The sequence below is a fragment of the Borostomias antarcticus genome, assembly GCF_949987555.1.
Source record: "Borostomias antarcticus genome assembly, chromosome: 8".
NCBI classification, from domain to species: domain Eukaryota; kingdom Metazoa; phylum Chordata; class Actinopteri; order Stomiiformes; family Stomiidae; genus Borostomias; species Borostomias antarcticus.
Window position 1 is genome coordinate 27280648 of NC_140241.1, and position 22662 is coordinate 27303309.

The 22662-nt window shown below is 42.6% G+C and overlaps 1 pseudogene across 1 annotated transcript; it reads left to right on the top strand.

Moving 5' to 3' along the window:
* Window positions 1–4890: 4890 nt before the first annotated feature.
* Window positions 4891–16488, top strand: LOC311312422 (myosin-4-like; annotated as a pseudogene). The gene is made up of 32 exons: window positions 4891–5097; window positions 5450–5593; window positions 5722–5878; window positions 6200–6227; window positions 6342–6456; window positions 6605–6697; window positions 6786–6849; window positions 6952–7050; window positions 7288–7391; window positions 7710–7848; window positions 8015–8133; window positions 8253–8402; window positions 8493–8663; window positions 9940–10243; window positions 10406–10473; window positions 10562–10649; window positions 11200–11317; window positions 11474–11597; window positions 11685–11821; window positions 11938–12193; window positions 12748–12990; window positions 13104–13280; window positions 13482–13627; window positions 13727–13817; window positions 13908–14297; window positions 14438–14564; window positions 14670–14788; window positions 14948–15144; window positions 15326–15509; window positions 15625–15790; window positions 15968–16092; window positions 16296–16488. The product of its transcript is annotated as a myosin-4-like (transcript).
* The last annotated feature ends 6174 nt before the right edge of the window (window positions 16489–22662 follow it).

The following is a 22662-nucleotide window of genomic DNA, read 5'->3' on the forward strand; positions in this document are numbered from 1 at the left end:
CAGTGGGTATGTGCAACCCTCCACCCAGGAGCTACACGATACAACAGTCCTGTACATAGGACATAACAATAAAGGAATCATCTTTCTTATTTCTCATCTTAAGGAATCTAACATTTTATATTCTTTCTTTTTTATTGTCCATTTGAGTAGAAGCTTTAAAGTGAACATTTCATTAGGCTAAGTGATAAATCTTGTACATACAGTACATACTTATGACAAATAAACATCCGTGAATCCCTTGAAACAGTTGTTGCTCATCCAGGTAGAGCTTTCTATAGTTCACAGTGAGAGCTCAGCATGTCGGTGAGCAATGCTAAAACAAGAACAGCAATAAACAAGGCCAGGTCCTGGCCTTATGTGCGTAGCTGGCTTGTTTCTGTTCAGGACTGTTAGGACAGAAGCTAGTCATGCCACTGAAATAGCTGTGAATTGAAATTACATGAAATAATGTCTGATAAATTAAAATAGGTTTTGTCGCCTGGACACATCAGTTCCAAAGCTTCCAATGCTAATCCAGCACAATAAAAGCGGGACAGCCATTTAGCTCATGAGCTCACAACAACTAGCAGCAGCTCCATAACATTAATGGTAGCGGTCAGTGGCTAAAGCAGTTACACTGATGATAACATAAAGTCATCCCCACCGGGTCTTGAACCCCAGTCTCCCGGGTGGGAGTCCAATGCTCTCACCACTACTCTACTTGTGCAGATGATGTCTATGGGTAGGCTTTGGTGTCCTTCTTCCAGTCCCTAGTGTGGGTTGGGGTTAGCATAAGGGTTGGGGTTGGGACAGGGTCTGACCTATAAGGTAAAGGGTAAAGGTCAGAGTGAAAGGATGAACATGTGGAGGTTTGGGGTATAGTCCCCACCGGGTCTTGAACCCCAGTCTCCCGGATGGGAGTCCAATGCTATCACTACTTATCTACTTATGCAGTGGATATCGGCGTGTTGATTTTGGTGTCCTTCTTGATTTTGGTGTGCTGAGACTACTGCCTCTTGTGGTGCCAACAAAGAAATGCAGGTCAACATTGTCCAAAGTGACGGAGGGAGTGATAACCGGACAGTAGCAGCAACATAATCAAAAGTGTGAAAAATAGTAAAAACACGGTCTATTAAGAAGCCAATCACTAGACCAGGACATCATGGGCAGTGAAAATCTCTCACAATGTTGTAAATTTGCATCTGTCATCCAAATACATTAGTACAATGTCATAGTGGGCACAAGACTGTGGGCACAATCTGTTGAAGGTCATGCCTTTTGTGGCAAGTCTAGAAATATCTTACCTTTAAAGGCAAATTCAGGGAAAATTCTTCCTGCCTTCAATCTCAACTGAAGCCAACGTGGTCTTATTGAGAATTAGAAATGGTGCTCAGAGAGCACAGACCTCCGCCCCTCAATGCATTTCGTGGCTCTGTCAAAATTGAATGGGTTATAAATTTGCCCATGCTACACCCCTCCACTGAGTCTCATGAAAAGTGATCCAGTAATTTTTGCGTAACCTACTCCAAAAAATGAATGGAAGTGAATGGGCCAGCTGGGCCCTGTTTGGGTGGCTTGAGGACCCACCGTGTGATTCCGATATGCTCCAAAATGTAATGGGTTCTAAGTTGGCCCATGCTACACCCCTCCACCAAGGTTCATGACAATTGGACCAGTAGTTTTTGTGTAATCCTGCTAACAAACAAACAAACAAACCAAGAAATGGCTTGTGGACTCCCCACATGATTTGGATCGACTCCAAGATTTAATGGATTCCACATTGGCCAATGCTACACCCTCCACCAAGTTTTAGGAAAATCGGTCTGGTAGTTTTTGCGTAATCCTGGTCCAAAATGGTGGTGAATGGCCGGCCGTGTTTGGGCGGCTCGTGGACCCGCCCCGTGATTCGGATCTGCTCCAAAATGTAATGGGTTCTAAGTTGGACCATGTTACACCCCTCCACCAAGTGGAAATCGGACTGGTAGTTTTTGAGTAATCCTGCTAACAGACAAACACACAAACCAACACACACACACACCACCGAAAACATTACCTCTCGCCCTGCGCTGTTGCTTGGGCGGAGGTAACAATGACATGCATGTCATGAATGCAACATTGAGCTTGACTTATCCAACAAACCCCAGTATAGCAATTCAATAAATGTATTTACCCATATAAAATTGCCAATCAAAACAGTAGGCAGTCCTCTTTCATTCGTTTTATCACAAAGTAGCAATGAGTGAGAGTTACAAGGTGAAGTCACTGTATACAGAAAGTAGGAGCATTCTCGATTGGTGTTCACAACTTTGTTGAACTTTCTTGCATAGCCTACATGTAAGAGTGGACTTGGGAACTCTTCTTATACCAGTTGTCCTTGCAGCTGCTTAAATACTTTTAAACCCTATAAACCAGAGTCCATATGAGAATACACCTGCAAGGACACAGCTCATATTACAACAGAATTTGATCATCCTTTCTATGGTCATGCCTAACATATATAACATACATAAAATCTGTCCTGATGAAGGTGGCAACACCGAAACGTTGTTTAAAAAAAGATTAAAGCAGAGAAAAAGTGTGTGCGGGAGTCTAGTATTTCTCATTTGAAACCTTAAAGGGGATTTACTCCCAGCACCACCATTTTGTAAGAGTGTGCATGTTGTTTTTTTTCACATGCCTAACATATGCACATAACTGGTATATGTGAACTATGCACTGCAGATTGTGCTTTGATGGCTCTATGTATTTAAGTCATATAGAGACTGTCAATGGCCATATTTTAGAAAAGGTCACCGTCAAGCTAACTACCACGGTATGGAATTTCTGTGCTCCAGAAAAAGATTTGACTCATAAATTTAAGTGAAAGTCAAGTGAAAGTCATAACTCATTCAAAGTTAAACATCCTCAACCACTGCAGTATTGAGTAGATCCCTAAGTTGAATTACATTGATTTCCCTTTCCAAACCCCACATTGCTGACATTTAGCAAGATAATTAATTTGCCACTAAAATATTTTGCCTGAAATACAATCTGAGCATGAACCAACCCAGTGCCTCTCTCTGGCCTCTCCACGTCACACGCAAATCCCAAATTAGACACTCATGTCAAGGACATAATAGCTTACACCATAATACAAATTATGAGACAAATTGCTTGCAGTTAACTACTTTTAGCTATTTTTTCATCTTTACATGCACTGTATACTGTAGGTGTGTACTATCTGACCCCAGAGGGACAGTTGCCAGTATACCAAAAATGATCACATGCAGTTGACTTAATGGTTGTTCTACAGCCATTATTAAAAGAAAAACAGTCAATACCCGATTAGTATACTGTATTTGTCAGTCATCAGAAGTAAACCTAGTGAGAAGAGCTTTGGCTATGCGGTTGGTTGGGGTATGTGTCGTCCCCTCCTCCTAAAAGGGTATGTCAGGTGTGCAGACATAGGAATGCCATTTTTATTTTTGTGTATGTAGCTAAACCTACATTTGTCACTATCCCATGTCACCATCTGCATGGAATGAATGCCCTGTCTAATAACCAGGCGAGTAAAGAAGTTCTAAATGTAAATCATGCCACCTGTCCAGAGCATATTACGTGCCTACTTAAAGCTATTATCAGGAGTGAATTTATATATCATCCCCTAAGAACCTTAGGAAGCATTTTAATAGCAGCTCAGCCGTAAAACTGTCTGACCTGGGGCAAATCTTAAGCCAGGCTTTAAATCATGTCAGCAACTCGAGAGATGCTTCAAATAAGTAGCTGTTACTCTTTACAGGATGGTGGAAGAAAGGTTGCGCACCACGGCCTCATCCATTCACTCAGGTTGCAAACCTATTTCAACACATACATTTGGTCCGATTAGATGTTGTAAGGATGCAATGCATTTGCATATGTATTGGTGTATTCAATTTGGAATAAATCAAATGTGAACATACTAACAAAAAAATCTAATTGTCGAAGTGCAATATACTGTAATGGTAGTAAATGTAAGTCCACTGGATTCCAGACTATGAATTGTGCTTTTTTTTTACAAAAATACAAATAAAAATAAATTTAAAAAGATGTCACATCATAATGGTAACACTTTTCAGGCCATAAAATTCAATATTGCTGGAGAAGTCTTGTGCATGTTGTAAGAGCAGGCTGTGAATGATGATGTTGTTCATTATAATGGCATTTCAAAGTTATATGAAGGCAGGGAAATTCCTATCAGAGAGAAAGTATCCCACATGAATAAGGAACATAGATGGTTGTAAACGTCTATGGCTATGGTCTCTCCTCCAATCCTTTGTCTTTACCAGAGTGGCCTATAATTAACTTTTGCTTGGCTGACACTTTCAGCTGCATATAAGGGGAGCATCGGAGCAACATCCAAGGACAGATAGCTTCAACTTGTGTGGTAAGCTTCTCCAACACTTTTACTCTGGGAATTTACATGATACTTGTGATATTTTACAAGAATTGGCAGAGTTGAGCATATTTAATTAAATTATTTAACTGAACAATGATTCTTCTTCACAAGGTTATCTGGACTTTGTTATTAACTCCTTGCTAAATAAATGTAAAAAGAGAAATGTTTTACACAGAGTAATACACACTGTAGCCTTTTGAAATAAATCGTAATTGTCTGAAGATATATGTGTGTGTGTGTACACACACACACAAACAATACTTTATATACAGTATCATAGTAGTAGTTTGCTAGCACACAAATGATGTTGGGTGAAATGTGTAGGCATAAATGTAAAATTAAAATGTCTTACAGAGCCCCAAGCACATACAATTCCATTGGGGAGGAGAACAGAAGGTAAGAGAAACATCTTCCACTCTCCAGGACTCACAGACCAGATGCGGAATCAAGTCAGTTTACTTATCTGTTTTTGTTTACTTTCTCAGTGACCTGCAACCATGAGTACGGACGCGGAGATGGCCATTTATGGCAAGGCCGCCATTTACCTCCGTAAGCCTGAGAAGGAGAGGATTGAGGCCCAGAGCAGGCCCTTCGATGCCAAGAATGCCTGCTATGTTACGGATGCTAAGGAGCTGTACCTTAAGGGTACTATCCTCAGCAAGGACGGAGCAAAGGTCACTGTCAAAGTCCTTGACACTAACGAGGTAGGTCAATAACGTCCCCAGTTTATATATGTTTGAAATAAATATTTACATTTAATGCTGTAACTAGGACACAAAGATTATGAATTAGCTTCAACATCATCAATGAGATCTTATATATTCATCGATGGTATGCGATACATATGTAGGCTACATTCTTTGTAATGTTAATACAAACTGTGGAGTATAGTCACAGAAAACTTTCCATCAAAATAATATACACAGATCTGTACTTGTGAAGAGTTTGGGGATAATAATGACATGATGATAATGACAACATCATCCCTTCTGAACCATAAACATTTAGTCATGTCCAGTTGGTCTGAGCGTTGATCTCTGTCGCTGACCTTTTCAGACTAAAGACTTCAAAGAAGACGATGTCTCTCAGATGAACCCCCCCAAGTTCGACAAGATTGAGGACATGGCCATGATGACCTACCTCAATGAAGCTTCTGTCCTGTATAACCTCAAAGAGCGTTATGCAGCATGGATGATCTATGTAAGAGACCTTCATATAGGCCTTACAAACACAAGACACCATCAAACACTCCAATTCTTATACACATATACTGTACTAGTAACAACAGAACATTGCTGAAACCAATCCTGATGACCTTTTGAATCCAGACCTACTCCGGGCTGTTCTGTGCCACGGTGAACCCCTACAAAATGCTCCCGGTGTACGACCAGGAGGTTGTGAATGCATACAGAGGAAAGAAGCGTATGGAGGCTCCACCTCACATCTTCTCTGTCTCTGACAACGCCTATCAGAACATGTTGACTGGTAAGAAAACTCACACTGTACATGGGACAGTATGGATGAATAGATACATACATTGATTGGGGCTTCAGAGGAAAAGGAACAGGGAAAAAAACACGCAATTCATAACATATTCTAATCAAAGTTTAATTAATGTAAAGATTAATGTACAATAGATATGAACTCCTCATAGAAAAAGTCTTAACAGGAAAGAAATCAATCTTAAAACGTCTATTATTTTGCACCTTAGTGAAAGGCATTACGTAGCCTACATGCACAATTTCAAATTTTTTATCAAATACTCGTGAGTACAGTCCGACCATGATTTGTTTGTTTTGCTTGCAGATAGGGAGAACCAGTCTGTCCTCATTACGTAAGTTGTTTATCAAACTGGATTATGGATTGGTTTGTTGACAATATCGTACATTTGTATGTTTGAGAGTTGGTAAGTGAATTATGATTTTAATAAAATCTGTATGTTAACCAGTGGAGAATCCGGTGCTGGAAAGACTGTCAACACCAAGCGTGTCATCCAATACTTTGCAACAATTGCAGTGTCTGGAGGAGATAAGAAGAAGGATGCAACACCCGGCAAAATGCAGGTAGGTGATTGGAATTGATTGATGACGCAAAAATGAGATTCACTCTGAGATAATTATGATTTCCATTTAACTACTTAATAATCAATGAGTGTGGAAGTGAATTGACATGACTTTGTATTTCTGATCAAGTTGCCTTTGCCTCTCAAAGGGCTCTCTTGAGGATCAGATCATTGCTGCCAACCCTCTTCTGGAGGCTTATGGTAATGCCAAGACAGTGAGGAATGACAACTCATCTCGTTTTGTAAGTATCAGGGAAACAACTGCAGTGTCTACCTGCTATTAGATTATACCGCATCTAGTACAATTTTTACCTTCATGCGCTTCTTTAGGGTAAATTCATCAGGATTCACTTTGCCACAAGTGGCAAACTGGCTAGTGCTGATATTGAGACCTGTAAGTTGGATGTACAATTTCTCAATGTTTATACTGCATTTAGCCTTGATACATTCTGTATAGGAGACCACATACTGATATTTCTCCACTGCCCTTTGTAAGATCTGCTGGAGAAATCCAGAGTGTCCTTCCAGCTGCCCGATGAGAGAGGCTACCACATCTTCTACCAGATGATGACCAACCACAAGCCTGATATTGTTGGTAAGATAAAGCAGAGACATTAGTCTGGTTAGTTGAAGAAACAAGTCAATGTTGTACTGTACAGTATATACATACAATGGCGCCCACACATGGGGAACCTATAAGCTAGAAGCCAAATCTTAATTTCTGACTTAATTTTGAAAGTAATTTGGAACACACTGAACTACAAAATACACCTTGACTATATCACATAGGAAAAAAAGGAATGAGAGTTTTAATAACAATGTTTTTCCACAGAAATGTGTCTCATCACCACCAACCCCTATGACTACCCCATGATCAGCCAGGGTCAGATCACTGTGGCCAGTATCGATGACAAGGAAGAGCTGGTTGCCACTGATGTGAGTCAAAAAAATGGTTAAACTAAAGATAGGGCTTAAGTTTGGTGAGACTTTTTAAAGACTATTATGAAGATATTGAGTGATTTCAGTGGAGATACAGTACAGTCTACTAATTGATTTTGAATGAAGTACTACATTTTACGGTACAATATTATTATACAAACCAACAAAGGAATGATTATATATTTTGAACAAAGTACTAATAAGTGCAGTTTCATTATACTTGATGACAACCACACACAAAATGCAACTACAGTGTTTACACAAATCGTTGATGGGAATTCTAATCTTTGAAAACCATGTTTTGAAAAAAATCAGGAAGCCATTGAGATCCTGGGTTTCACCAATGAGGAGAAGATGGGTATCTACAAGCTGACTGGTGCTGTCATGCACCACGGAAACATGCATTTCAAGCAGAAGCAGCGTGAGGAGCAGGCTGAGCCAGATGGCACAGAGGGTGAGCAAATACTCAAAAATAGACAGACTTAGAAAGACATTTTCTTTTGCATTCTACTTTGTCCCATCTCATTTTCTTAATCTAATAAAATAGCAAAGTTGTCACTATGTGTGTGACATTGGAAGCACCAAGTCCTGTTACTGATCCTTCTGTCCTATTTTCACAGTGGCTGATAAAATTGGATACCTTCTGGGTCTGAACTCAGCTGACATGCTGAAAGCTCTGTGTTACCCCAGAGTGAAGGTCGGCAATGAGTTTGTGACCAAGGGTCAGACTGTGCCTCAGGTAAGGGCATTCAACCATTTGTCCAACATTAATTCTCATTTGTGTATGTGGAAGGATTAATAACTGACTAGAGAGTCATATCAATAACATGTAATGCCAACTTGATTGATGACACACAGGTGAATAACTCCGTGAGCGCTCTGGCCAAGTCCATCTATGAGAGGATGTTCTTGTGGATGGTCATCCGTATCAACCAGATGTTGGACACCAAGCAAGCAAGAAACTTCTTCATTGGTGTGCTCGACATTGCTGGATTTGAGATCTTTGATGTAAGTATGAGATCATCACAAAATATACAGGTTTGTGGTTATAATACTCAGTGACAATAGATGAACATAATCAAAAAAAATTCTCAACAGTACAACAGCATGGAGCAGCTGTGCATCAACTTCACCAACGAGAAACTGCAACAGTTCTTCAACCACCACATGTTTGTCCTGGAGCAAGAGGAGTACAAGAAGGAAGGCATCATCTGGGAGTTCATTGACTTCGGCATGGACTTGGCCGCCTGTATTGAGCTTATTGAGAAGGTAGGCAGTTTGAGAGCACTTCACTACACTATAAACTGATCACTATATAATATAAACCACCACAGCATGGTTCAATAGAGCTAGTAGAATACAAGATTCTGGTGGCTGTTGTCAACAATGAATCAGAATTCATTCATAAGACAAATGTACTTATGTGTTTCCTTTCTTGAATGGCGGTGAAAGGCTGTACGTGTTTTGGCGGCCCGTAGACTCACCCCGTGATACAGATCCGCTCAAAAATGTAATGGGTTCTAAGTTGGCGCATGCTACACCCTTCCACTGAGTTTTGTGAAAATCGGTCTCATAGTTTTTGCGTAATCCTGCTAACAGACGAACAAACGACCAAACAAAAACACACCACGAAAAACATAACTTCTCACCCTGTGCTGTCGCTGGGGTGGAGGTAATAAACCACCACAACACAGTTCAATGGAGCCGGTAGTAATACAAGATTCTGATGAGTTTTGTCAAGAATGATGAGACAAATATGCAAATATGCGACAAATTGGCTCTGTGGTTAAAGGCTCTTTTTTCCAGCTGAGGCTCTTATCCAAAGTGAAACCGTACCTCTCTCCTAAGGACCTGGAGACAGTCATCCATGCTTTTATTTCTTCAAGATTGGACTACTGTAATGCCTTGTATGTGGGCCTTGACCAGCGGTCACTGAGGCGCCTGCAATTGGTCCAGAATGCTGCTGCACGCCTCCTGACTGGAACCAAGAAGCGGGACCACATCACACCGGTGCTGGCCTCCCTCCACTGGCTTCCTGTTCGCTTCAGGATTGATTTTAAGATCTTAATGTTTATTTTTAAGGCTCTACATGGTTTGGCCCCCCACTATCTGGCTGAACTGATTCAAGTTCGGGCGACATCTAGAACCCTGAGGTCCTCCTCCGAGACTCTTTTAATAGTCCCTAGATCGAGACTTAAGACCAAGGGTGACCGAGCTTTTGCGGTGGCTGGTCCAAAGCTCTGGAACAGCCTCCCTCCACACATTAGACACGCACAGAACCTAGGGCTCTTTAAGTCTCAGCTTAAGACTCACTTGTTTGCACTGGCTTTTGAGGTCTGATAGCCTACATCCCCTGTCCTGTTTTGTGTCCTGTCCTTTTATTGTTCTGTGATTATGTGCACTTTATTCTGTTTTTTGTTTTATTTTATTTTATATATTGTACAGCACTTTGGTGCAACTTCGGTTGATTTTAAACGTGCTTTATAAATAAAGTTGACCTTGACCTTGACCAAATATACTTATCACGTGTTTCCTTCCTGACAAGCCCATGGGCATCTTCTCCATCCTTGAAGAGGAGTGCATGTTCCCTAAGGCCTCAGACACTTCCTTCAAGAACAAGCTGTATGACCAGCATATGGGAAAGAACAACGCTTTCCAGAAGCCCAAGCCCGCCAAAGGCAAAGCCGAGGCCCACTTCTCCCTGGTGCACTATGCCGGCACTGTGGACTACAACATCTGTGGCTGGCTGGACAAGAACAAGGACCCCCTGAACGACTCTGTGTTGCAGCTCTACCAGAAGTCCTCAGTTAAACTGCTGGGTCTCCTTTATGTTGCTGCCCCAGCTGAAGGTAATATCAATATCATCAATATGACGGAGATGCTTCTGGCATTCCTTGCAGCTCAGTGTACTCACAATTTCCATAATACATAAAGGTTGTAAGGTGTCTAAACACGATATGCCAACATTAAGAATGACATAGTTTATCACTCCTCTAACTAATCCATTACAGATGCTGGAGCCAAGAAAGGAGGCAAGAAGAAGGGAGGCTCTATGCAGACTGTGTCCTCCCAGTTCAGAGTGAGTTTATTATATTGTATTTCTTCTAATGAACATGATCCAGGTTCATCACTAACCTCAAAAAAATTATGCTGTCTCCCCGATACAGGAGAACTTGGGCAAGCTGATGACCAATCTGAGGAGCACTCACCCTCACTTTGTGCGCTGTCTGATCCCCAATGAGTCCAAGACTCCAGGTATTCAAATTACATGTTGTTTGGTTATTATTGAATAACCGAAGATTATTGTATATATGTATATGTATATTTCTATCTATATATATATAAATATATATATATTAGGGGTGTAACAATACACTGATCTCACGATACGATACGATACACGATATTGGGTTGACGATAACAATACGATGCGATACACTAAGTGCAGGTGTGAAACGTTGCAGTAGCGCTGCTGTTCACACCATTAGTGCATTTCTCCACATTTCTACTCCACTACACTTTGTGAATTTAGAGGTTAACTATTGTAATATCATTGATAGGCCTAGAGACAAAAGACGTGTTTGTTACCAGCGTTGTGTAGCCAGCGTTCACATATACAATAAACATCGCAATATTGTTTTCACCTTGACGATACGTATTGTGACGTTTCTGCATCACAATATATTGTAACACCCCTAATATTTATATATATATGTATATATATATATATATATATATCAATATATATATATATACATACATACATACAATAGATAGTATTTAACTCAATACTGCATGTTTTCAGGTATGATGGAGAACTTCCTGGTTATCCACCAGCTGAGGTGTAACGGTGTGCTGGAGGGTATCAGGATCTGCAGAAAGGGCTTCCCCAGCAGAATCCTGTATGCTGACTTCAAGCAGAGGTACATTTTCATAAATGTGTCAAGCCTTCCCTATCAAAGATTATAATTTGAGATAACAGATTTAGGAGAACCTAGACACTTGTCCAACAAGTGTGCTTGAAATGTTCACTGTCCATTCTTATTGCATGTTAAATCTTAACATTTCACACTGTGCAGGTACAAGGTACTGAATGCCAGTGTCATCCCAGAGGGCCAGTTCATTGACAACAAGAAGGCTGCTGAGAAACTACTTGGGTCAATAGATGTGGATCATGAGCAGTACAAGTTTGGACACACCAAGGTCAGAGGTCAAACAGAATTCTTGGAACATATTTAACAGATTCTAACTTGCACGTCAGGTCTTAATCACTGTCTTATCTTAACCCAGGTGTTCTTCAAAGCTGGTCTCCTGGGTGTCCTGGAGGAGATGAGAGATGAGAAGCTGGCTTCTCTGGTCTCCATGATGCAGGCTCTCTGCCGTGGATTCCTCATGAGGACGGAGTTTGTGACAATGATGGAGAGGAGGTGAGGGACGAAGAGCACCTCTTCAATGCAGGATAGAAGTTAAAACCTAAGCAACCTATTATTGTTTTTTATTATAACTATATTATAATATCATATTCCTCTCTCCTGTGAACCAGAGAATCCGTCTTCACCATTCAGTACAATATCCGCTCATTCATGAATGTCAAACATTGGCCATGGATGAAGGTGTACTACAAGATCAAGCCTCTGCTGAAGAGTGCTGAGACTGAGAAGGAGCTGGCCAACATGAAGGAGGACTTTAAGAAGTGCAAAGCTACCCTGACCAAAACTGAGGCTCGCAAGAAGGAGCTGGAGGAGAAGATGGTGTCCCTGCTGCAGGAGAAAAATGATCTGCAGCTCCAAGTTGCATCTGTAAGTATAAAGAAAGTAGAACAGGTATAAAATGACACAAAAATGCACATAGTACAGTCTCAAAGACAACTTTTTGTTCGTTCAGATTACTGTTGACGTTGGGTGTTTTGGCATGAAACATACTGTACATTTTTAAACAAAGGATCGGGAGGTACTGTATGGCTTCATGAATAGTCTTTTTTGTGATAAAGATGAGAAACAACTCTATTTAATTTAATGCGTTAGTTGATCATTTTGAACCTACAATCCCAGCTTTCTCACATTTATCACTGATGCAATATTCACAAAGGGGCTTTTTTAGGTCTGTGCAGTGTACACAAACAATGCATTACACAGATTCAGTTCAAATATAAAAAAAAAAATCTGAATCTTGGTGGTGGTAATACGGTAATAATAGTTGAAAATGAGCTTTAAGCTAATACTGACATATTTAGAGTCATGTTTTTAAGGTGTGCTGTTGATTATTATGTACTGTCCCTGTAGAAATAACATTGTAAATCCACTAAGGATTCTGCATAGAACTAAAGCTGATTGTTCTCCTATTGTGAAACCAGGAATCAGACAATCTGAATGATGCTGAGGAGAGGTGTGAGGGTCTGATCAAGAGCAAGATCCAGCTGGAGGCCAAACTCAAAGAGACGACTGAGAGACTGGAGGATGAGGAGGAGATGAATGCTGAGCTGACTGCCAAGAAGAGGAAGCTGGAGGATGAGTGCTCTGAGCTGAAGAAAGATATTGACGATCTGGAGCTCACCCTGGCCAAAGTGGAGAAGGAGAAACATGCCACTGAAAACAAGGTCAGGGTTCTCAACTGAGGTTTTGAGGAACAATAGCTGAGCACAAACAAAGAACAATAAATCATCTTTTGTTGAAAGTAACACAATCTATATTTGCTTTTGACTATATTCAGGTTAAGAACCTGACAGAGGAGATGGCATCTCAGGATGAGACTGTTGCCAAGCTGACCAAGGAGAAGAAAGCCCTGCAAGAGGCCCATCAGCAGATACTGGATGACCTGCAGGCAGAGGAGGACAAAGTCAACACTCTGACCAAAGCCAAGACCAAGCTGGAACAGCAAGTGGATGATGTGAGTACAGACACACAACTTTTGTTTCAACAGTGATTTAAGGAGTCGATGTATAATAAATAACTATGGTGAGGCATGTAGGACAGTAACACATTTTATGCAAAGATGCCACAATATTGTTAAAAGTAAGACTGGGGGAAGTATATGATCTCATTGTTAGTTCCTTGGTTTTGAAAAGTAAATAAATGTTTTATCGTGCAGCTTGAGGGTTCTCTGGAGCAAGAGAAGAAGCTCCGCATGGACCTTGAGAGAACCAAGAGAAAGCTGGAGGGAGACCTCAAACTGGCCCAGGAGTCCATAATGGACCTGGAGAATGACAAGCAGCAGTCTGAAGAGAAGATCAAGAAGTAGGCATATACAATCTATTACAGTTTCATCTTTAATAATCAAAGCAGTACTATAGCAACACTAACAAATTGTCCAACGTATGTATTTGTGCACCTTAGGAAGGACTTTGAGACCTCCCAGCTCCTCAGCAAGATTGAGGATGAGCAGTCTTTGGGTGCTCAGCTGCAGAAGAAGATCAAGGAACTTCAGGTAACTGATATAGTATACTTAAGGTAAGATATATAGCTTCAGCAATCTCGGTTGCACTACTAAACCCCATCCTTTCCCAATGTGTTGTAGGCCCGCATTGAGGAGCTGGAGGAGGAGATTGAGGCTGAGCGTGCTGCCAGGGCTAAGGTGGAGAAGCAGAGGGCTGATCTCTCCAGGGAACTTGAGGAGATCAGTGAGAGGCTGGAGGAGGCCGGAGGAGCCACTGCTGCTCAGATTGAGATGAACAAGAAGCGTGAGGCTGAGTTCCAGAAAATGAGACGTGATCTTGAGGAGTCAACCCTGCAGCACGAGGCCACAGCTGCAGCTCTGAGGAAGAAGCAGGCTGACAGTGTGGCTGAGCTTGGTGAGCAGATCGACAACCTGCAGCGCGTCAAGCAGAAGCTGGAGAAGGAGAAGAGCGAGTACAAGATGGAGATCGATGACCTCTCTTCCAATATGGAGGCTGTTGCCAAGGCTAAGGTGTGTAGTAGTGACTTTAATTAAACCTATGAAGAGGTCAATCATATCAGATATGAACTCACATTGACTTCAGATTATGAAAGCAGTACATTATCACAGCAGTTTTAATGCCTAACCTCTGCTGTGTGTCTCACTAAAAGGGCAATCTGGAGAAGATGTGCCGTACTCTTGAGGATCAGCTGAGTGAGATCAAGAGCAAAAGCGATGAGAGTCTCCGCCAGATAAACGATATCAGCACACAGAGAGCTAGGCTCTTGACTGAAAACGGTACCGACAAGTTGCAACACACAATGTTTACAGCAAAATCAGATGAAGCAGAAAATTCAAATTCATATTAGCACTACTTACAAGGTAGATTGTGTTTCACTGCAGGTGAGTTTGGCCGCCAGCTTGAGGAGAAGGAGGCTCTGGTGTCTCAACTGACCAGAGGCAAGCAGGCGTTCACCCAGCAGGTGGATGAGCTGAAGAGGCAGATGGAGGAGGAGGTCAAGGTAAAAGACACAAGACTGTGATGATGGGGGGGGGGGGGGGGGTTAGGGAAGACAAGGAAGATGGATGGTGGGATGAGAAACCAGTTTGATCACACCAATGACATTAGCGTCATGAACAGCCTAATCAACTGTACCCCTCTCTCTCTGACTCTCTCTAAGGCTAAGAATGCCCTGGCCCATGGTGTCCAGTCTGCCAGACATGACTGTGACCTGCTGAGGGAGCAGTTTGAGGAGGAGCAGGAGGCCAAGGCAGAGCTGCAACGCGCCATGTCCAAGGCCAACGGAGAGGTGGCTCAGTGGAGGGCCAAGTACGAGACTGATGCCATTCAGCGCACTGAGGAGCTTGAGGAGGCCAAGTGAGTGCAACAGTATATTAACAAAAGTATTGTTGATGCTGATCATATAGATGAGATTACGATTTTCTATCAATTTCCAAAATTAAATTGATATACTATTCAGGCTCATACTAAGACATCTGTGTTAATGTTTACATTTGATCCTAAATCCTACTAAAACTAATTATTTACTGAACCACAGGAAGAAGCTGGCTCAGCGTCTGCAGGAGGCTGAGGAGCAGATTGAGGCTGTGAACTCCAAGTGTGCCTCACTGGAGAAGACCAAGCAGAGGCTGCAGGGAGAGGTGGAGGACCTCATGATTGATGTGGAGAGGGCCAATGGTCTGGCAGCCAACCTTGACAAGAAGCAGAGGAACTTTGACAAGGTACAATATAGAGAGAAGGAACAGAAACTCTGAAATTAGACACTGAAGGTTTGATGATAGAACATACTGTACTTATAGTGGAGGAAAAACTGATCATCTCAATAATTCCCTGCAGGTTCTGGCAGAGTGGAAGCAGAAGTATGAGGAGGGCCAGGCTGAGCTGGAAGGAGCTCAGAAGGAGGCTCGCTCTCTCAGCACAGAGCTCTTCAAGATGAAGAACTCCTATGAGGAGGCTCTGGAGGGCCTGGAGACCCTGAAGAGAGAGAACAAGAACCTGCAGCGTGAGCAAACAATTTGTTGGACCTATAACACAATGATACACTTTAAAAGCAGAGTTTGAGTAACCCCACATTTTCATATGTAATACATGGAATTACTGTTGATATGAAATGATCATTACTGATTCATTCCAAACAACAAACAAGCTAGAGTGAGACTTAACTTTTTTATGCTTACAGAGGAGATTTCTGATCTGACTGAGCAAATTGGAGAGACTGGTAAGAGCATCCATGAGCTGGAGAAGGCCAAGAAGACTGTGGAGACTGAGAAGGCTGAGATCCAGACTGCCTTGGAGGAGGCTGAGGTATAATGATATATTATATAACACGACAAAATAACAAATATTTAGGATAAGAAATAGGAAAAGGAAATCCAGCCACTGTCAAGTACTCCCGGAGTCAATCGGGCTAGTCTTTCAAGCGTTGTCTGACAAGTCATTGTTTGTGAGATATGTTGTTTTGATTCAAACTTTAACACGCCTGTATTTGCTTTCTTTTATCTATCTAGGGAACACTGGAACATGAGGAGTCCAAGATTCTTCGTGTGCAGCTGGAGCTGAATCAAATCAAGGGTGAGGTGGACAGGAAGCTGGCAGAGAAGGATGAGGAGATGGAACAGATCAAGAGGACCAGCCAGAGGGTGATTGAGTCCATGCAGAGCACTCTGGACTCTGAGGTCAGGAGCAGAAACGATGCCCTGAGGGTGAAGAAGAAGATGGAGGGAGACCTGAATGAGATGGAGATCCAGCTGAGCCATGCCAACAGGCAGGCTGCTGAGGCCCAGAAACAGCTCAGGAACGTGCAGGGACAGCTCAAGGTACGAATTTGACATTTATATGGACATTAAAACATACTGATTAGTTTTAGAAGCAGAATTCTAAAGCCACCATGTCAATGTGAATCCCAGGACGCCCAGCTGCAGCTTGATGATGCTGTTCGTGGATCAGAGGACGTGAAGGAGCAGGCTGCCATGGTGGAACGTAGGAACGGTCTGATGGTGGCTGAGATTGAGGAGCTGAGAGCTGCTCTGGAGCAGACAGAAAGAGGCCGCAAGGTGGCTGAGACTGAGCTGATCGATGTCAGTGAGCGTCTGGGTCTGCTGCACTCTCAGGTACTGGTCAACATAACAGTCATCTCAAGACAGTTTCAAGACAGCATTTGAGACAACTGTTTCAAAATATTACTGTATACAAAGGAGCAATTTGTGATTTATTTGGTTTTAGTGAGGTCTCTCATACACATCATGCTCACTATTGTGATTTGCACTTTATGTTCACATGGTAATCATTGATTTCCCCTCTTCTAGAACACTAGCCTTCTAAACACCAAGAAGAAGCTGGAAGGTGACCTGGTTCAGGTGCAGGGGGAGGTGGATGATATTGTCCAGGAGGCCAGAAATGCAGAGGATAAGGCCAAGAAGGCTATCACTGATGTAAGTCATCATCATCAAACTCCAAGGGTGATATTCTTTGCAATGTTTGAATGAATGAAAAGCTTACTAAATGTATCATGTAATGCAAGGCTGCCATGATGGCTGAGGAGCTGAAGAAGGAGCAGGACACCAGTTCTCATCTTGAGAGGATGAAGAAGAACCTGGAGGTCACAGTCAAGGACCTGCAGCACCGTCTGGATGAGGCTGAGAATCTGGCCATGAAGGGTGGCAAGAAGCAGCTCCAGAAACTGGAGTCCAGGGTAAGCTTGCAGTCACTCACATGCCCTGGATGATGATTTCAGTACTATTTTTGGCTCTACAGTACATGCTGGCCATGAGTAATCCACTTCAGATTCCTCCATCTCAAACATACTACAACTGTTCTTTTAAAGGTGCGTGAGCTTGAGGGTGAGGTGGAGGCTGAGCAGAGGAGAGGTGGAGATGCTGTTAAGGGAGTCCGCAAGTACGAGCGCAGAGTCAAAGAACTCACCTACCAGGTAAAGATCTCTAATCTTCAGTATCACTCTGACTTTCTCAGATAGGTGTTTTAAAGTACATTGTGTCCTAATGTATATTGATATGTTCCTACAGACTGAGGAGGACAAGAAGAATGTTGCCAGACTTCAGGATCTGGTTGACAAACTCCAGCTCAAAGTGAAGGCCTACAAGAGACAGGCTGAGGAAGCGGTGAGTACAGCTATATAAGAAAGTCTGATTCATGCTCTTATAAATAAAAATGGCTATAAGATTTGTCTTGAGCAAATTTACACAATGAGATCGATAGTAAATCGACATTTCTCTTAAAAATATAATATTTTACTTTCATCTATCCCCTCTCTCAGGAGGAACAAGCCAACGCCCACATGTCCAAGTTCCGCAAGGTTCAGCATGAGCTGGAGGAGGCTGAGGAGCGTGCTGACATTGCTGAGTCCCAGGTCAACAAGCTCAGGGCCAAGACACGTGACTCTGGAAAGGTAAGCAGCCCTTGTTTAATCTGAGTGTTGTCTAAGTGTAACATCATGTGATGTTTATTTATTATTCTATCATTAATAATAATATCATTATTATTATTATTATTATTATTATCACTATCATTATTTTATTCTAATGTATCCAACCTTTATTTAAGCATGCAGGTTAGTTAAGAACAAATTCTTACTTACATTACTGTAAGCAAGAGGCCATTGGTGTCTTGGAGGGCAGGGGCAGAGGAGGGGGACAAGTGGAGTGATATTTTTCCGGGGAATACAGATTGAGACCAAGCTGGTCATCACTCCAATGCTACCGGTTTATAATACATTTTAAATAAAAATAGTTCTTTTGAAGTCATTCCTTTTCCAAACAATTACATCTAGCAACTTATTTCTGAAAACAATTACATTTTTAAAAGGTCTATTTCTTATTTGAAAACTTTGACACCTCTCTCTCCCTCTCAACAGGGTAAAGAGGAGTAAACAAGCCCCAAGGTTCTGCCAATATTTCTCTATGTCTCATAAAATATGACTTTCATAGTGAAATTCTGATCATTGACTGATTAAAGTTTGTACAGTTTACTAGTGATGACTTTGGATTCATTATTGTATGATATGCACTTTGAAAATTAGGCACATTTCGGCAAAATATGCCTTGCCAGCTGTTGGTCACTATCTGACTAACTATCCGGCAAACATTTGAATAACTTGATGTTTTACACAATGAAATGAAGACACATTTTTCCCCAGAGTCCAATAACAATGTCAGAAAAATATACTTCCAGATCTTAAATGGAGTTATTATACAGTATTGTAGTACACCTAAACTTTCTTAATTAATATAATCCCACTGGGCAATCTTAATTCATTATAATATAACAACATACTGGGGGGATTTTTTTGCTGGCAGGAAATGTAAAATAAATATCTCGTAATAATGAAAACCTCTCATAATTATGATTTAGAATCTCAAAATTATGAGAAATATAACTATACAATATAATATAACATAACTTGCAAAGGGGGGATGGACACAGATCCTACCTCTACATTTTCCAGAAGCAAGAAAACCCGTTCACATAAGGGCCGAAATAGGTGAGCTGTAAAAAATCGTCCCTGACCTCTCTCAACGAGACGACCGAGCAAGCTCCCGGAAAATGTTTCAATATATTGGCTAGGAATTTACAGAACACTAAACATGGGCTGGATACTTCATAAAAAAGACATGACTATCAGTAGAGAAGATACATAGTTAAAGAGATGTACACTAGGTATAGCCACTAAACAGAAGTGGAGAAACAAAATCGAGAGAGCCAAGAAAGACGGGGGTGGGGGGGTAGTGATGACTTGATATGGACAGCTGGTGACACGTGTCTCATATCGAGATTGTATCTAGATAATGATTTAGCCTGATTACATTTACACCTGGCTTTAATATGCGTTTCGATTATCTTCAACCCGATCCGTTTGAGATCCGATCGACTCTGTCCAGCTGACAATCGAATGTCACATCCTGTTTGCAACCAAATGCGACCAAATTGCGACACTTTTGTCTCGTCTGGGCTCCAGCCTTGACCAGGATCCATTTTAATACTTTCTTGCTAGCTGCCATGGAAGCCTGCTCCTTGCTGGTCTGGAACCGGTGCTTTCCAACGGCTACGTATTTCCGCCCACGTTGTTGATATGTGGATTAAAAACGCATTTCCATTTACACTTATATTAAATGTGGTCGAAATGCGTCCCTGACCACCTCCGGAGGTGGTTTGGCCGATCGGATCGCAATCCGTCCTCAAAACGTTTTGGGCGCATTTACACCTGTATTTTCATGTGGTTTAGCACGATCAGATTGCAATCTGATCACCAAAAACGCATTTTAATGCAAGGTTTAAACAGGGTCAGAATGTGATGGGGCTGGGCACGAGGATGGCAGGGGGCCTGTCCGGGAGACAAGGGGGCCTAGGAGGGACCTTGACCAGGAATAGGGGGAAGGGAAAGACTTTCAGGGACCTGGGTATAGAACAAAAGGGAGAAACACTAGGAGGAGACAGGGGCATCTACATGATTTGGTGAGAATATATGGGGGAGAGGCACTAGGGAGGAAAGAGGCAGACAGGGTTAATTGCATGCAGAGCCACATAAGCAACACACATTTTAATACATGGTAAATGGACTGCACTTATATAGCCAGATATAAATATACAAAGCCTGCGCTTTTCCACCTTAGCGGCACTCAAACCGCTTTACAATGGCCTCTGATTCACCCATTCACACACACATTCACACACCAATGGCGGCAGCTGCCATGCAAGGTGCTAATCTGCTCACTGGGAGCAATTTTGGGGTTAGGTGTCTTGCTCAAGGACACTTCGACATGTGGACAGTCGGAGCTGGGATTCGTTCGATCATTGAACGACCCGCTCTACCAACTGAGCTACAGCCCTCCCCAATATAAACAATGTGCCATTGGATACACACAGCATCACTCATGCGGTAGTGTTTTAGTTCTTCATCGGCCTGTACCTAGATGACACACATGTTAATATACATACAGTGCACCATCGTAAATACATTCGCATAGGATATATACTATCATGTACACTGTCATACACATACAGCAACAAATTTATGAAGAAGTAAGTTGGAATTCTGAAGCTTTGAAAGTGTGAATCTTCTGTATACACTGGTGTATATCCTGTTATGCCCTGTATGTATATCTAGATAGAAGCTGGTTGCCCTGAAATAGGCATGTTCTGTTCTAATATCTGTGTTGCTTTTATGGCTCAGCGTACTACTAACCCTTTTCTGCCTCCACTCTCCCTAGTGCCTCTCTCCCTCCTACCTTCTAACCAGGTCCAGTGGATGCCCCACTGTCACCAGCAGACCACCCTGAGTCCGATAGATACCCCCCGTGTCTGCTGTGGATGTCGTAGCATTTAGTTAACACACACACACGTACACACAGACATACACCAGTCCACTTCCGGCTTTAGGCCTGGACCTGGGCCCAGTCCCCCTTCCCCTCAACCTAACCCGTCCGTATCCTTTGCCTACCCCCACCGTACCCCCGACCCCTGCCTCCACCTGGACCCAGGCACACACAGACATACACCAGTCCTGGGCTCAGATCCCCATCCCCTCACCCTAACCCGGGTCTGTATCCTTTTCCTACCCCCTCCCTACCCAAACCCCTGCCTCTATATGGGCCCAGGCACACTCAGACATACACCAGTGTTTGCCATATCTCTCCCATGATATTCTTAGCCCTTCTTGCTCTGAAAATGTAGTTTATTGCTCTATAAATGTTCTTAGCCGTTAGACAAACATACTCCAGGAGCTTGCTCAATCGCACACATTTTTACAGCTCACTTTTCTGGCCCCTGGGTGATACTGTTTTTTTGCTTTCCTCTGGAATATGTAGGGGTGGGACCTATGCCCACCTCCCTTGTTCTCTGTAAAGCGCATTGTGTTGCCTCTGTGTATGCAATGCGCTATACAAATAAAGCTTTGATTGATTGATTGAAAAATATAGTTGTCAACCTGTCAGACTCACACAGCAGAGTACTAGAAGAGTAGTAGAAGAGCACTGATTTTGATTCCCTGCCATTACCGTTCGGGATGCTGCTGCTTGTTCTTGTGGAAAAACTTCTCCTCTGGCCTTTTCCTCAAATGTTAGCGCATACCTTTCAAGCACTTGCTTAAGAAGCCAACTGCAGCGTGCGCACACACGCGCACACACACACACACACACACACATTCTGCCTTTCCCACCAGCAGGGGCCACCAGAGCCCTGAACTTACTACCACTGTTCCCCACAATTCCATGAATACTGTATCTTCTCAATGTGGGACTTAATTCTGGACTTCAAGGGTATTGATTAGCCACACGAGATCACACAAAACACGTGAGTGAGGGGTGACACAGCATGCGCACACACACACACACACACACACACACACACACACACACACACACGTCTTCGATGGTTGCCAGTGGAAATTGTTACCTGCATTTTCTCCCATCCAAGCTCTGCTCCTCTAGGGCCATCGTTCATGGTACCCGGGGACCAAGTCCAAGTGCTCAGTCCCAATCTAGGTCAGGGACCGGACTGAAGAGCATCTGTTTTTCTGCATGTTTTTCATATTGGGTTCTTTGGGAGGAAACCCTTGCAAACATTGGGAGAGCATGCAAACTCCACACAGAAAGGCCCAGGAGACCTTCTTGCTGTGGGGCAACAGTACTAAGTACTGCACCACCGTACTGCACGTGAGTGATTTGGGGGTTCAGTGTCTTGCTCAAGGACACTTCAGGACAATGCCGGGAGCTGGTCACTGCTTATGCTGTACTTCCGTGTGTGTGTGCAGTGCAAACAGTTGATGGAGCAGAAGGGCTAGTGAGAGACAGGCCCTCGGCAGTGAGCTCAAACAGGTGAGACCGCCCCGTGTTAGTTTAATATCATTATACACCAGCAAAC